This window comes from Saimiri boliviensis, chromosome 11 (assembly GCF_048565385.1).
Source record: "Saimiri boliviensis isolate mSaiBol1 chromosome 11, mSaiBol1.pri, whole genome shotgun sequence".
Taxonomy (NCBI): domain Eukaryota; kingdom Metazoa; phylum Chordata; class Mammalia; order Primates; family Cebidae; genus Saimiri; species Saimiri boliviensis.
The window spans coordinates 40327922-40343718 of NC_133459.1; the positions used below are offsets into that span (position 1 = coordinate 40327922).

General features: G+C 45.3%; 1 protein-coding gene across 6 annotated transcripts in view; it reads right to left on the bottom strand.

Annotated features, from left to right (window-relative positions):
• Positions 1-15797, bottom strand: part of HIVEP3 (HIVEP zinc finger 3) — a 518797-nt gene that overhangs the window by 72324 nt on the left and 430676 nt on the right. The window lies entirely within an intron of this gene.

The following is a 15797-nucleotide window of genomic DNA, read 5'->3' on the forward strand; positions in this document are numbered from 1 at the left end:
TGGGAGGTTCCTCTGGCTTTGCAGCCTCTCCTTGTCTAGTCAGTGCTCCAGGGATGCCATGGAAGTATGGGGATCCTTGCCCCCGAGTGGAAGTGCAAAGCTGGTCCTTGTGGAGCCCCACGTGTGTGCTTCCTCCCAGGGCTGGCTGCAGGCTGGGCAGGCTCAGCGTCCTGGGCTCAGGTGCATCCTCAGGGCCCTCCTCCCCAGAAGCTGGGTCAGAATCCCAAGTCTGGAGTCACCCCATCTTACCCAATCACCTGACTTGGGATCTCAGCGGGAAGGTGGCTCACTGAAGGGCCCTTGTTGCTAACAGGCAGTGTCGCCATCTGGACCCAGACCTCCCATGGCCAGTTTGTTCCCCAGCCCCTTCCCAGGTGTTCATCCCCTGGCGAGGGCCTGGGTGAGTGATGAGCAACTCTGTGCTTGCTTATACTCCTGTGAGCACGCCCGACCCCCGGCATCCTGCCCTCAGGCTCCCCTCATGGCCCGCACTCTGCTTTTCACTAGAGGTGTGATGATACAGACTTGAAAATTCCGCTTACTACATTTTTCCAGGTGCTCAGAAGATTAGTAAGTCTTTAAGACTCAAATAATTGTCTCTTAAAGGGCGAGGCCTCAGACACTGTGACGTGCTTTGAAGGAGGTGATTTGCTCTGTTAGCCAAAAAGCATATCCTCTAAGTTCACTCCTTTTGTGTTCCTTTTCTACTCGGTGCTACAAAGAATTCAAAGTAACTAGAACAAAATCATGTTTATAGAAGAATGACAAACTATATATATGAGAAAATTATAAATAAATAAAAAATCAGAACAAAGAAAATGCAAATAAGGCAAAAAGTCAGGACTGGTGGGATAAAAAGAATACTGCTATACCAATAATAAGGACTTAAGGTGTTTCTGTAATTCAGCTATATATTTATATATGAGCTTCCTGGCAACCAAGTAGAAAAGGGAGATTTGGTCAATTACAGTCTCTTATAGCCAGAGAGGAAGGAACATCCAAGTTTCTTGGAAAACGTTTTCATTTGGCACTTCAGTCAGCAGCAGTGAATGATGCAGGGGATCATCTATGTCTTCAATGACACCCTCTAGTCATTGAAGACAGTGACTGATTCAATGACATCCCTCTAGTCATTGGATACAATGCAAATACAGTGATTGATATTTGTCGATAAAAGACCACGTGTCAAGCAGAGACTCTCCTATGAGCAGTCAAAGGCCTCCTGTGACTTATACCAAAGCAGGCTGAATGTGGGGAAGACAGGGAAATCTCATTTCACTAGATTACATCTCAGTCAACAGGGTGGCCATATAAGACACCATCCAAACACGGACACTTGGAGAATGAAGTGGGAACTACTAACAATCATGCAGGAACAAGAGGAATAAACAAGGGCAGTCCCAGGCACACCAGGACAAATGGTCACCCTTCCAATTAACACCGCCGTATGGCCAGAACCAGGCATAAGAGCCCACTGTCTCTGGGTGTCTGCTACAAAATTTTGATCTCTTCTATGGGGACTAAAGTTACACCATGAACTTCTGATAGATTCTTAGAGACTGGCTGTGTAGTCTAATCCTTTCACGTGACAGGGAAGACTGAAGGCTAGAAAGGTGATATGATTTCCCCCGCAAAGCTCAAGGGAATGGTGGCAGGGCTGGTCCAGCCTATGCCTCTTGGCCCCCCAGCCAGGGCTGTCTCCCAACTGAATTAATGAAAGTTCTCTGTGGCTTCTGTGGCATGATGAGCACTGCAGTCCATGGCCCCTAGTCCTATGGAAGCACAGGCATGGCCCCAGGGGACATCACTGTATCCATGGCAAGGGGGAGTAAAAACTTGTCTAGCATCTCAACAACAGAGTTGGCCTTTCAACCTATGTCCTAGCCTCACTGCGGCTGCTGGATAGGAGAAATGGGGAGCCCAGCTAAGGTGGGGGAACTCGTCCTGGCAGCACAACTCCAGGTCTCGCTTACCTAAGCTAAGGTGAGCAGAAGTGATGAGCCTTCTAAAAATCAGACATGGTGGACACGGTTTGCAGCACAGACAGAGAACTGCCTCCTGGGGCTGGGCTGGGGCTCCTGGGGCTGGGCTGGGGCTCCTTGGCCTGGTTGCACTGAGCATGGAAAGGCCAAGGGTTGGCTATACTTACTAATCTTATTGACCCTTTCATGCATGGATCTGAGAGCACCCCAAAACACTAGTGGTAAGCTTTGCTTCTTCCGATGGATGGACGGGACCCTGCAGCATGACTGGGTGGTGACATGATCACTCTGAGTCAGGGCAGCTGGCCAGGTAGGACCCTACATTGTTTAGTCCTGTGCTGTCCCCTCACTGAGCCACAAGGCTGTCCTTGGCAGGTGGGGGAGCATTCAGCAGCTGGGGTTTGGTGCAATTTCCGAGGCCAGGTGGGAGGGGCAGAGTGGATGAAGGAGACAGTCAGGTGACTGTGGCATCATCAGGTGACCACAGGGCCAGCACTGCCTGCCCAGGGTCAGTGTCCAGCCTGCACCTGTGGGCTGGACATCATGTTCCTCCAACGAGAGGCCGTCTATCCACACTCCTGAGTGGGCAGCAAAAGGCCACAGGAGCACCGATGGCCGCCAGGGTGCAGAGTGGCCACCTCAAGCCACACTGGGGCTTGGCCTCCTGGGCTAGTGCTCTCTGCCAGCCTGCTTCACCACATCACGACAGGTCTGAGGTGCTTCACAGGAGGGGCCGGGGGAGAAGGGCAGGCAGGACCACAGGTGCAGACATGGGGAACCCGCAGGGCCTGAGGAGACTTCTGCCTTGGAATGGATTCCAACTGTGGTGTGGCATAAACCGAAGGACTGTTCTAATGACTGTGACCCACAGACACTAAGAAAATGGCTCTCTTCTACCTTCTGTGGTTCTGGGGTATGTGTGAAATGTTAATATAAACTTGAAGTGATAAAGAAAAAAGCCACTTCTTCAGGGAATTGGTGATGGCACCTGTAAAAGATACCAGACAAATGGGCACAGGAGCTGAGCCAACAGGGGCCTGAACCTCAGACCAGAAGAGGATGAACAGCCTCTACTGATGGTCACAGAATGGCCATGAGGTCACCGAGGCCACAGCCCCCAACAGAGACCAGCTTATAACCCTGAGGGGCACCTGAGCTTCAGCAGCTAGCGCACCTGACAATTCAGCTCCCGCTTCAAGCAGCTTCCTTAGGTCTAGCTGCCGGAACAGCCCAACAGGAAGGAGATCAGGACTTGCTGGGGCTGAAGCCACAAAGGCCTCAGGGGAGTGGGAAGTGATGCGGGAGCCTGGGGCTGAGGCAGGGAGGCCTAAAGTTCTGAAACCACACTGGAAGGCGCCTTCTATGGAAGGCATCGGGACAACGTGGCCACAGCCCTGAGTGGACACCCCAGAGGACCTTTCCAGAGAGTGGGGGGGGATGGGCTCTCTCAGGTGGACGATGCCACCAGTCCTTGAATCTGCCTTGGGCTCTAGACTGAGGAGCTTGGGCCCCCAGCCAAAGTCAGATAAGGCTGGGGCAAGATGGGGGCAGGGGTTTGATGTCCAGGGAGCTGTTAGGCCAAGCTGGCCCCAGCCTGGTGGAGCTTAACACAGCTTTTTGCTTGTAATTTACTTCCACACACACCCACACATCTCAACCTGCCACTATGTGGTCAAAAATTTTACTGACAGTAATAAAACATACTGATGTCAAAAATATAAGAAAACCTTCCTTTTAACTTCAATACCTAGTAACCCAGGGCCCGAGGCCACAGGCTGAATAGGAGGCAATCAGTAAATAGTCTTATTTAATGACCTACCAAGAAAACCAGTGCTCCTTCTAAAAATTTCTGTGTACAACACTCTGTGTGTATGCATGTGTGTCTGTGTGTGTGTGTGTGTGTGTGTGTGTGTGTGTGTGCGAGCGTGTGCGCGCTTAAGCTTGGGCAAAATTCTTCACTTGTGAAAACAGTAAAAGTGGCCATGGGCTCAGGTGGGGGTAAAAAAACAAGCCAGATATAAGGACACGGGTCTGGAAGCTAACAGGGAGAGGTGGTCAGAGACTCAGAAGGAAGTCTGGGCAAAGAGAGAGGCCAAGGTCAAGGAGGGGCTCTGGCTGGAAGCAGGGATTGTGGCAGAAACTGAAGATTTCTTCCATTAGCCAGTTCTCTTTCTTGTAGCAATCACAGGCCTCCACGCCTTAGCTGGGTCTGTGGCCACACAGCTAGAGGCTGCCTTTCCCAGCCTCCCTTGCAGCTAGTTCTGGCCCATGATGTACGCACCTTACAGGCCACAGCCAGACAGAAAAGTGCTTGCCTTCCATCCCTACCCCCACATTTTCTCAGGAAGGAACATGGATATGGTGGGGGTGAGCCAGCTGTGACCACAGGGACAAGAACATCACCCTAAGGAAAAGTGGGACAAGAAGACAGGATGACAATGTGAAGCAAAGGCACCTGCCCCTGAGGGAGATATACATCTTTGAGCTTGTTACTTGGTCCCTTTTGGAGCAGTTGAACAGATACACAAACTCATCCAGGGGATTGCAGTGTGATTCTGGCATCTGGGAGGCTGAAAAGGGCTTGGCAGAACCCAGGTCTAAGTAAGTGGGGGCACAGGGAGAGGTAGCAACAGAGATCAGGGCTTAGTTCTAAAGTACAAGACAGGCACCCGCAGCGCAGTAAGCATCCAGCCACTAAACCCATGCAGACAGCAGCCCAGCACAGTGACTCTGAACACGGCTTTGAGACTCAGGCAGCCTGCGGCTGAACCCTGGCTCCTCCATCTCCTAACTGGAAAATCTGGGGACCCCTCTAAGCCTCAGTCTCCCCATCTGTGAAATGGGGACAGTAAAAGTGTCATGTGCGTTTTAAATTGAGTTAATTCACATAAATCGCTTAGCATGGCACCTGACATATAGTAAGCATTCAATAAATTATAGCCATCATTGCTATTGGAGAAATCATTTCTGTTGAGGGGTTGTCACAGCCATGTGGAAAGATCTCTAGCCTAGATTCCAACCCTGGCTCTGCTGCTTTTGGGCTGATAGGCTGTCAAGAGACTGACTGGGGTTATCATGTATGTAAAGTCCCGGGCACACAGCTGGTGCTCAAGAAAAGAGAGCCGAGGTTGAATTCAGAGGTTAAAGCAGTGTCCCCAAAGAAGCCAGTATCACACTGACCCACCTGGATATTGGGACAGCTAGAAACTTGGCTCACCTATAAAACTCTAACCTCACTTAAGTCAGGGTCTCCCACAGCACTGAACTACCAGCAATTGGGGTCTCTGTGCAGAGAAAATTCCCCGTGTGTGAGGATCCTCGTGTATCCTGGCAAGCAGCCCAGTCTCCCAGACACCAGTCTTTGCCAGTGTAGACCCTGGCTAGGTCCTGACCTGCTGACCCTCTTCTGGGCTGTCACCACCCCTGCCCCTGTCCCCAGCCATGTCACCAATCCCCAAATCTGACTGTTTCTGTTCCCCGCATCTCTTCTGTTCTCCTCTGCAGGGGCTTGGGTTCATACCCCTAGTTTTGTCAAGACCAGAAGTTCCAAAGGCCAAAGAGAGAACAGAAATGCTGAGAGCTTTCTCCTTCTTTACAAAAAAAAAAAATTGTAAATGAAAAGTTATTGAAAAATTTTAAACCACTGCAGAATTGTACTGTTCTTGGCGCTTTCCCCTGAATCTCCCTGTCCCTGCATACCCCTCCCCAGATAAGCTAGTTAATTAATTTAATATGTTCTTCCTGACATCTTAATGTATTTATACTGATCTGTGACTTTTTTTTTTTAAATAAATCTGTGTATGGATATCTAGGTTCACCTCTTTCTTTATGGGGGCAGCAGCACTGTATTCCATTTTCGGCTGTACTCAAATTCAGCCAGTCCCTTACTGATAGATATGAAGGTTATTTCCAGCTCTTTCTATTCCAAGAGATGCTACATACATAGACCATCTTCTGCATACTTGTATATCACAGGCTAACCTTCTAGAAGGGAGAATACTTGATCCAATGGAATATACCTTGAAGCTTTTCATGAGGACTGGCAAATAGCTCCTCAAAAAGCAGAAATTCACACTCCCACCAATGGTGGGTGAGCGCTATTTCCCTAACCTCCCGCCTACCTGGAATATAAATTGTCTCTTTAACGTTCACTAATAAGAAAGGCAAAATGGTTGTATTTGGTTCCCATTGCTGCTGTAACAAATTACCACAAATTTAGCAGCTTAATGCAAAATTTATGATCTTACAGTTCTAGTGGTCAGAGGTCTGAAAAGTCTCGCTGGGCTAAAAGCAAGGTGTCAGCAGGGCCACTTTTCTTTCTGGGACCTCTGCAGGAGAATCCCTTTCCTTGCCTTTCCCAACTTGTAGAGGCTGACTGAATTCTTCGGCTCATGGGAGGCTCCCCTTCCACCTGCAAAGCTGTTAACAGCCGGCCACATCTTCCTTATAACAAATCATTCTAATACTGACTTCTGACTCCCTCTCTCCCCACTAAGGACGCTTGTGATTACATTGGGTCCACCTGGATAATCTCCCTACCTCAAGATCCTTAATTAACTCACAGCTATAAATTATCTTTTGCCATGATGGGCAACATACTCAGATCTTCCAGGGCTAAAGATGTGGACATTTTGGGAATTCATTATTCTGCCTACCACAGAGATATCTTATGCTTTAGTTGTAATTTTTTTTGTTATTATTATTATATATATTTTTGAGATGGTGTCTTGCTCTGTTGCCCAGGCTGGAGTGCAGTGGCTCAATCTCAGCTCACTGCAACCTCCCTCTCCTGGGTTCATGAAATTCTCCTGCCTCAGACACCTGAGTAGCTGGGATTACAGGCGTGAGCCACCTTGGCCAGATGATTTTTGTATTTTTAGTAGAGATGGGGTTTTACCATGTTGACCAGTCTGGTCTCGAACTCCTGACCTCAAGTGATCTGCCCACCTCTGCCTCCCAAAGTGCTGGGATTACAGGCGTGAACCACCTTGCCCAGGTTTAAAAACCTGTTTCTTGATCTCTAGAGAGGCTTAGCGTTTTTGCATAAGCTTATTCACCAGTTATTTCATTCGGGAGATTATTTTTCTGGCTTACATAAACTCTTTTGATATTGAAGCTATCGATCCTTCACATACAGGTTGCAGGCATTTTCTCTTTATCATTGGTCTTAAACTTAGCTGTACAGAATTTTTTTTTTGTTTCTATGTGGTTAAATTACAATTAATTTTTTCCTTTCTGTCTTTAAGGTTTCACATCCAATGTTGTTTTTTAGAATGACACCCAGATTTTCTTCTGGTTCTATTACGATTTATTTTTTCCCTTCTCTCCTCGCTTCCTTCATTTCCATTGCCATCTTGGCACCATCTGGCACTTATCTGAGCGTAAGGAGTGAGGTAAAGAAAAAGCTGAAGTTTTCTTTCTCTCTAGCTCGCTGGTTGTCCTAACAGCATTATTGAATAGTCCACCTCCCCACCTCTGAAATGCCTGTGGTATCTGCTAGAAAGCACAGGTTCTAGCCCCATTCCAAATCCACTGAAACAGAATTTGTGCGAAAGGGAACCCAGAATCTATATTTTTGCAGAATTCCCCAGGGAATATTGTAAATCTGGCATGTACTTTTCTTTGCTACCAGCATTTGGGAAAGCTGATGAAACTCCTCTGACTGCCTCCTAATCACCTCGTTTCCAGGTTTCCAACCTTCTCCCATCCCCCCGCCCCTACTCCACCATTCATTGCTGAATGAGAAATCTCTTCAATTGCCAACCTTGCTAGGCCTCTCCGCTTGTCAAGAATTCTCAATAGCTCCCCATTGCAGGGAGATTCAGTCATTGGTGTTTCAGTCCTGTCAAAATAGGGCCCACCCAGTCTTCCTGGCCTCCTCTCTCTCCATCCTGCTCTTACACTTTGAACTCTCTGCCTTTACACATTGCTGTTCCTGGTGGAACACTCCAAGAAAGGAGTCTGGAGAAGAATACCACAGAGGAGTCAGGAAACCCTTGCTTCAGCTGGGTTTTGAATGATGGGAAAAATGTTGATGGTGAGATTTGCAAGAAAGAGACACTAGGTGGGAGGTTTGTGATGGTTAATACTGAGTGTCAACTTGATTGGATTGAAGGATGCAGAGAGTGCTGCCAAAGAGATTAACATTTGAGTCAGTGGACTGGGAGAGGCAGACCCCCCACTCAATCCTGGTGGGAACCCTCAATCCCGGTGCATCTGATCAGCTGCAGCATGGCCAGAATAAATGCAGGCAGAAGAAAGTGGAAAGGCTAGATTGGTTTAGTCTTCTGGCCTACATCTTCCTCCCGGGCCGAATGCTTCCTGCTCTCAAACATCGGACTCCGAGTTCTTTTAGTTTTGAGACTCGGACTGGCTTCCTTGCTCCTCAGCTTGCAGACAGCCTGGCCTATTGTGGGACCTCACCTTGTGATCGTGTGAGTCAAACTCCCCTTTATATATACCTCTATTCTAGCAGTTCTAACCCTCTAGAGCAACCTAATACAAGGTTCACTGCACACAAAGCACAGGAGGCTGGAACGTGGCCACGGGACTCCAGGCAGGGGTCCCACGCTGTGCTGGGATGGCTTCTGGACATCGGGAAGTGTTTCCACATGTTCCCCCCAGGCCCCAGAATGACAAGATAAAGTCCCAAACTGTGAAGGCTCAGTTATGTCAAGCAGATCTTCTAACAGAGCTGTGGTCAGTGACTGCCCTCTGAAAGCAGATGGAAGGCACAACGGGGTCCCCATGGGGTGGGCAAGGACATGCTGCTGCTGCTGCTGGGCTGAGCTGTGCTTCTAGGGTGACCAGCCCCTTACACCCTCTCACCTGGATTCATTCATGGAAAACAGGCACAGCCTAGAGTTTCATGGATAGCCTGTGTTGCAAGGAAGAGGTTTTCTGCTTATCTGATAAATCAAACAGTGCTATTCCTCCAAGAAGCCTGGGATGTCTGCCTTGAGCCAGGTCTGTGGCTTCACCCGTTCATCAGTTTCTTCCAGGTGAACCTGCCTCCTCCCTGGCCTGGGCAGGAACTGGCTTCCACTCCGATTTGCATTTCCCGTGCCTAATACAGAACTCGGCACTCAGTAAGATATTAAAAATATTTAAAAATACTTCACTGAGCCCCTATCATGCCCAAATGAAACACACACATTGATTCTCACACATCCCCTTTTTAAAGATGTTGGGACGGGGCTGAGGCTAATTGCTTCAGATCAGACACAAAAGGGCAAAGGCAGGATTTGAACCCCGAGTGCCAGCCAACATTCAGGAAACTGCCAAGGGCCTTGATCTTGATCAGAATGACCAAGTGGATTCTACCTTCCTCCCCTGTATCTCAGACCCTCCAGGAAGTCTTCCCTGGTTAACTGTAGCCCCTACATATACTTGCATCAAAATCCTCCCTGCATGCAAGTCACTCTGCATGGCCATGGTAACGTTAGGGCTGAGTTTCTTGTTAACTGGTTTTTCCTTAATCATGAGTGGTGGATTTTTCACTGTCTGGGAGGCTCTTAAATCATTTCCTTGGATGTCTGGTCTCTGTGTTCCTACTTTTCCTTCTCTTCCCCCCGCCTAACTCCAAGACCTAAACAGGGCTTGGAATTTCTGCACACTGGTCAAAAAGCAAATTCTATTGAAAGCAAAGAGAAGCCTAGACAATCCTAGATGAGTTAGACCTGGTTGGTGTTTGTCTTCCCGCTAGAAAGCCGAGGAATCCAGTTGAAACTGATATTACCGGCGTGCGGGGGTGGGCGGGGAGAGGGGCAGCGGTGAAGTCTCCAGCAACATCCCCATAGAAAACAAAACACATTTCACAGTCCAGATAAAGTCATGATGTAGCCAAAACTCCACTCTGCCAGACGCACAGAGGCCCAGATTTCCCCCAGTTATCTGTGGACATAATAATTCAGAGGAAGATCATCTAAACTAATGTCCTGTGCCTAGACCGAGCAAACGAACTCTATGTTCTTAGTATGACACACAAATTTGCTCATGTGTTCCTCACTATGACCCTATCAGGCAGGTACTATGATATTCCAATTTTACAGATGAAGTAACTGAGGCAAAAAAAAAAAATCACAAAACTGCTAAGTAGCTGAGACAGAACGTAAACTTGGACCATCCGATGACTCCTGCAGTGGCGACCCTCAAGGCAGCCGGGCCACACCAGTCTCGCAGAGAGGACACATATCTGAATCACAGTCCTGACCTTCCTTTCCTTCATAAGGGCTAAGCTTTTTAACTTTTTTTTCCCCTTTCACCTGGAACAGTATCTACAGTGTTTAAGTCTTGCTCCCATTGAGACCGAAAATAAACTGAGATCAGCTGCTGTAGCCTCGCCTCGCCTACACGCATCTACAAACAAGGCCCAGATGCTTGTAGCTAATTCATCTACTGAGTTATCCAATGTAATGTACGTTGCTATCTATCTGCCTACCTATCTCATCATTTACTTATATCGGCTTTATCCTGTAAGGATTAAAAGAGGCTCTGGACACCCATAAGAACTCAGTGGGCATCTATGAACTTGACTCGACCTGCTTATCATAAATGGTCCAGGAAGCACTTGTGGGTGAAAGCGTAAGGAAGAACAAAGCCTGAAGTGAGAGCTGGGCAGGTCCAGCAGACATGTCTTTTGGCCATTTGTGTCCAGCTGGTCTTTCAACAACGCTGCCTAAGAAAGACCCGAATTCCACATCTCCTGCAGTGGCCTGATCTCTTGTCAGTTTCCTGAAGGCCTCTAGTGGTTCCTTTGATGGCCTTTTGTTTCTATACAAGTGACTGTGTCACAAAAGGCACACCTACCTACAAGCTTCCCAGGCAGTTAAGGTTCTTCCGTCTACTCTGGAAGGCAACATATAGAACACACAATAATACACACACAAACACTCTAAGATGAACCACAGAGGAAAAAACGGTTAGGGAGACTGGGTGACACCCACAGTGTAGTCCAGCAGAAGATGCGGCGACCACCCCGGTCTCTGTCATTCTTGCTCGCGTGGCAGGATAGATATAACCGTACGGTAACATTACAGCACTTAGAACAATCACTCTGCTACGACTCATGTCTTCATTTTGCCACTCAGTGGCAAAGTACTCCATGGGCCTTCTCCATGCCAGGCCAGTAATGTGAAAACAGACATAAATCGTAGGCCTTACTATAAGCTACAGTAATCAAGATAGTATAGTATCGACACAAACAGATACAAAAAGATCATGGAAACAGAGCAGGGTAAGGAAACATACTCCCACACCTACAGTCGCCTGATGTTATTTATTTATTATTTATTTATTTAGAGACAGGATCTCCCTCTGTTGCCCAAGCTGGAGTGTAGTGGCACAATTTTGGCTCACTGCAGCCTCCACCTCCTGGGCTCAGGTGATTCTCCCACCTCAGCCTCCCAAGCAGCTAGGGCTACAGATAGGTGCCACCACGCCCGGCTAATTTGTATATATATTTTTGAGATGGGGTTTCACCATGCTGGCCAAACAGGTCTGGAACTCCTAGGCTCAAGTGATCCCCCCACCTTGGCCGGCCTCCCAAAGTGTTAGAATTACAGGTGTGAGCTACCATGCCTGGCGTCAGTCACCTGATTTATAAGAAAAATGCATCTGATAGAGGAAATGATCATCTTTTCAATAAATAGTGCTAAAGCAATTGGATATCCATATAAAAAAAATGAAGCTTGACCCCTGACCTCATACCATACACAAAAAACAAATATGAAATGAATGACAGGCCTGAATACAAAAGATTAAACAATAAAGCTTGTAGAAGAAAACAAGAAAACATCTTCATGAAACTTGGGGTAGGCAAAGATTTCTTACACAATTCACAAATGCATAATCATGTAATCATAAAGGAAAGAAGCGAAATGGTGCTTCATTAAAATTTAAAACTTCTGTTCAACAAAGATGCTAATAATAGAGTAAAAAGACAAACCATACACTGGGAAAGGATATTTGCAACATATATTTGAAAAAGAATTCGTAAAAAAGAATAGGAAAAAGGCAGTCAGGCAGGGTGTGCTGGTTCATGCCTGTATTCCCAGCACTTTGGGAGGCTGAGGTGGGCGGATCATGAGGTCAGGAGATCAAGATCAGCCTGGCCAACATAGTGAAACCCTGTCTGTACTAAAAATACCAAAATTAGGCCAGGCACAGTGGCTCATGGCTATAATCCTAGCACTTTGGGAGGTTGAGGCAGGTGAACTGCCTGAGCTACAGGAGTTCGAGACCAGCCTGGGCAACACAGTGAAACTCTGTCTCTACTAAAATACAAAAAATTAGCCGGGCGTGGCGGCATGCGCCTATAGTCCCAGCTACTGGGGAGGCTGAGGCAGGAGAATTGCTTGAACCCGGGAGGTGGAGATGGCAGTGAGCCAAGATCATGCCACTGCACTCCAGCCTGGGCAACAGAGTGAGACTCCATCTCCAAAAAAAAAAAAAAAAAATTAGCTGGACATCATGGCAGACACCTGTAATCCCAGCTACTCAGGAGGCTGAGGCAGGAGAATCCCTTGAAGCTGGAAGGAGGAGGTTGCAGTGAGCCAAGATTGCACCACTGCACCCCAGCCTGGGTAACAAGAGCAAAACTTCATCTCAGAAAAAAGAAGAAGAAAAGAAAAGGGCAGTCAATCCACCTGAAAATGGCAAAAGTTAAGTCAAAATGAATCAAAGACCTGACTTTAGAGCTAAACTATAAAACTCTTAGAAAACATAAGGAAGAAGCTTCATCACATTGGATTTGGCAATACCTTCTTAGATGTGGCACCAAAAGCATACACAACAAAAATACGAATAAATTACTTACATCAAAATTTAAAAATTCTAGGCATGAATGAACATAAAGGCAACTTACATAATGAGAGAAAATACTTGCAAATCATATATCTGATAAGGGGTTAATATGCAGAACTCCAGGGCCAGGTGTGGTGGCTCATGCCTATGATCCAGCACTTTGGGAGGCTGAAGTGGGCAGATCATCTGAGGTCAGGAGTTTGAGAACAGTCCAGACAACATGGTGAAACCCCATCTCTACTAAAAATACAAAAATTAGCCGGGCACGGTCACTCACACCTGCAATCTCAGCTACTTGGGAGGCTGAGACAGGAGAATTGCTTGAACCCAGGAGGCAGAGGTTGCAGTGAGCCAAGATTGTACCACTGCACTCCAGCCTGGGTGACAGAGATACCCCCTCTCTCTCTCATTCTCTTTTTCTTTCTCTCTCTCTGTCTCTCTCTCTCTCTCTCTCTCTCTCTCACACACACACACACACACACACACAGACACACACACACACACACACACACACGCAGAACGATTTTTAACAATGAGCAAAGGACTTGAAGAGACGTTTCTCCAAAGGAGATCTACAAATGGCCAACAAGCACATGAAAAGATGCTCACCATTACCAATTACCAGGGAAATGAAAAATCAAAACCACGAGACACCACCTCACGCACATTAAAATGGCTATGATGAAAAAAAAAAAAGAGAGAGAAAGAAGTGTTGGCAAGGATGTAGGAAAATGGAGTGGGACTGTTGCACTCTGCTGGTCGAAATGCAAAACAGCGCAGCCTCTATGGAAAACACTGTGGTAGTTCCTCAAAACATTAAAAATAGAATTGCCATATAATCCAGCAATTTCACTTCTGGGTATATACTCAAAAGAACTGAAATCAGAGTCTCAAAGAGATGTGTATATATATGTTCACAGCAGCATGATTTACAATAGCCAAAGGTGGAAGAAATCCAAATGTCCATTGATGAATGAATCGATAAAAAAAAATTGATTCATGTTTTAGCATGTGCCAGAATTTCCTTCTTTAACACCAAATAATATTCCATCATGTGTATAAAACTTGAGGACATTGTGCTAAGTGAAATAAGCTATTCACAAATGGACAAATGCTGTATGATTTCACTTATATGAAGTACTTAGACTAGTCAAATTCAGAGAGACAGAAAGTGAAATGGTGGTTGACAGGGGCTGTGGGAATGGGGAGCTGTTGTTTTGTGGGTATAGTTTCAGCTTTTCAGAATGAAAAGAAACTGCACAGCAATGTGACTGTACTTAACACTACTGAATTTAAAATGGTTAAGGTGGTAAATGTTATGTTATGTCTGTTTTACCAAAATGTTTTAAAACAGCAAAAGATTTTAATAGGTACTACCAGCAAGAGGCTTTATCTAAACGGCCAATAAGAATATGTCATGAAGCTTTTCCCCTATGTTTTATCTAGGAGTTTTACAGTCTTAGATTTTATATCCCAGTCTTTTATCCACTTTGAGTTGATATTTATGTACAGTTAATTTTTACGTAAGATAAGGATCCAATTTTATTCTTTTGCATATTAATGCCCAGTTTTCCCCACACCGCTTATTGAAGAAACTACCCTTCCTCCACTGTGTTTACTCGGCACTCGTGTTGAAGGTCAGTCAGCTATATATATTGGGTTCATTTCTTGGTTCTCTATTCTGTTTTATTGGTCTACATGGCTGTCTTTATGTCAGTATCATACTGTTTTGATTACTGTAATTTTTAATGTTTTGGAATTAGGAAGTGTGAGGCTTCCAGCTTTGTTCTTCTATCAGAGGACTGATTTAACTGTTTGTGTTTTGTGTGTGTGTCAGGGAGGGGGGTCTATATAAATCGCAGAATTGTTTTTTCTATTTAGGCAAAGTAATGTCATTGAGATTTTTGTGGGGTTTCATTGACTCTGTAGATCGTTTTAGGTAGTATGGACATTTCAATATTAATTCTTCCAATCCATGAACACAGGGTGTCTTTCCCTTTGTGTTTTCTTTAATTTCTTTATTAAATGTTTTGTAGTTTCCAGTATACAAGTCTTCCATTTTCTTAGTCAAGTTTATTCCTAAGTATTTTATTCTTTTTGGTGCTACTATAAGTGACATTATTTTTCTAATTTTCTTTTCAGCTAGTTTGTCGTTAGTGTATAGAAATGCCACTGATTTTTGTATACTAATTTCATATCCCACAACTTTACTAAATTTGTTAATTAGTTCTAACATTTTAAAAATGGAATCTTTAGGATTTTCTATCATGTTGTCTGTAAACAGAAACAATTTTATTTCTTCCTTTCTGATTTAAAGGTATTTAGTTTTTTTTTCTTGCCTAATTGCTTTGGCTAGGACTTCCAGTACTATCTTGAATAGAAGTGGCAAACATGGGCATCCTTGCCCTTGGCTTATTCCTGATTTTAGAGAAAAAACTTTTCAATTTTTCACAACGGAGTATAATATTAGCTGTAAGCTTGTTATATATGGCTTTTATTTTGCTGAAGTACTTTCCTTCTAGTCTTAGGGTCTCCTGAATTTTCTCAATGCCTTTTCTGCATCTGTTGAGATGCTCATGTGATTTTAAGTCTTTATTCTGATAATGTGGTGTAAAACATTAATTGACTTTTGTATATTAAACCATCTTTGTATCCCAGGGATAAATTCTACTTGGTCATAGTGTATGATCCTTTTAATATATTGTTTAGTTTGATGTGCTAGTATTTTGTTGAGGATTTTTGCATCTATATTCTATATTCGTTAGGAATGTTAGTGTGTAGTTTTCTTTTCTGGTGGTGTCTTTGTTTAGCTTTTGTATCAGAGTAATGTTCCCTCCTCTTCAATTTTTTTGGAAGAGTTTCAGAGAATCAATGTTTAATCTTTTAAAAATATCTGGTAGAATTCACCAGTGAAGCTCTCTGGTCCTGGGCTTTTCCTTGTTGGGAGATTTTTGATTACTGACCCAGACTTCCTATTAGTTATACTTCTGTTTAGACTTTATATTTCTTCAT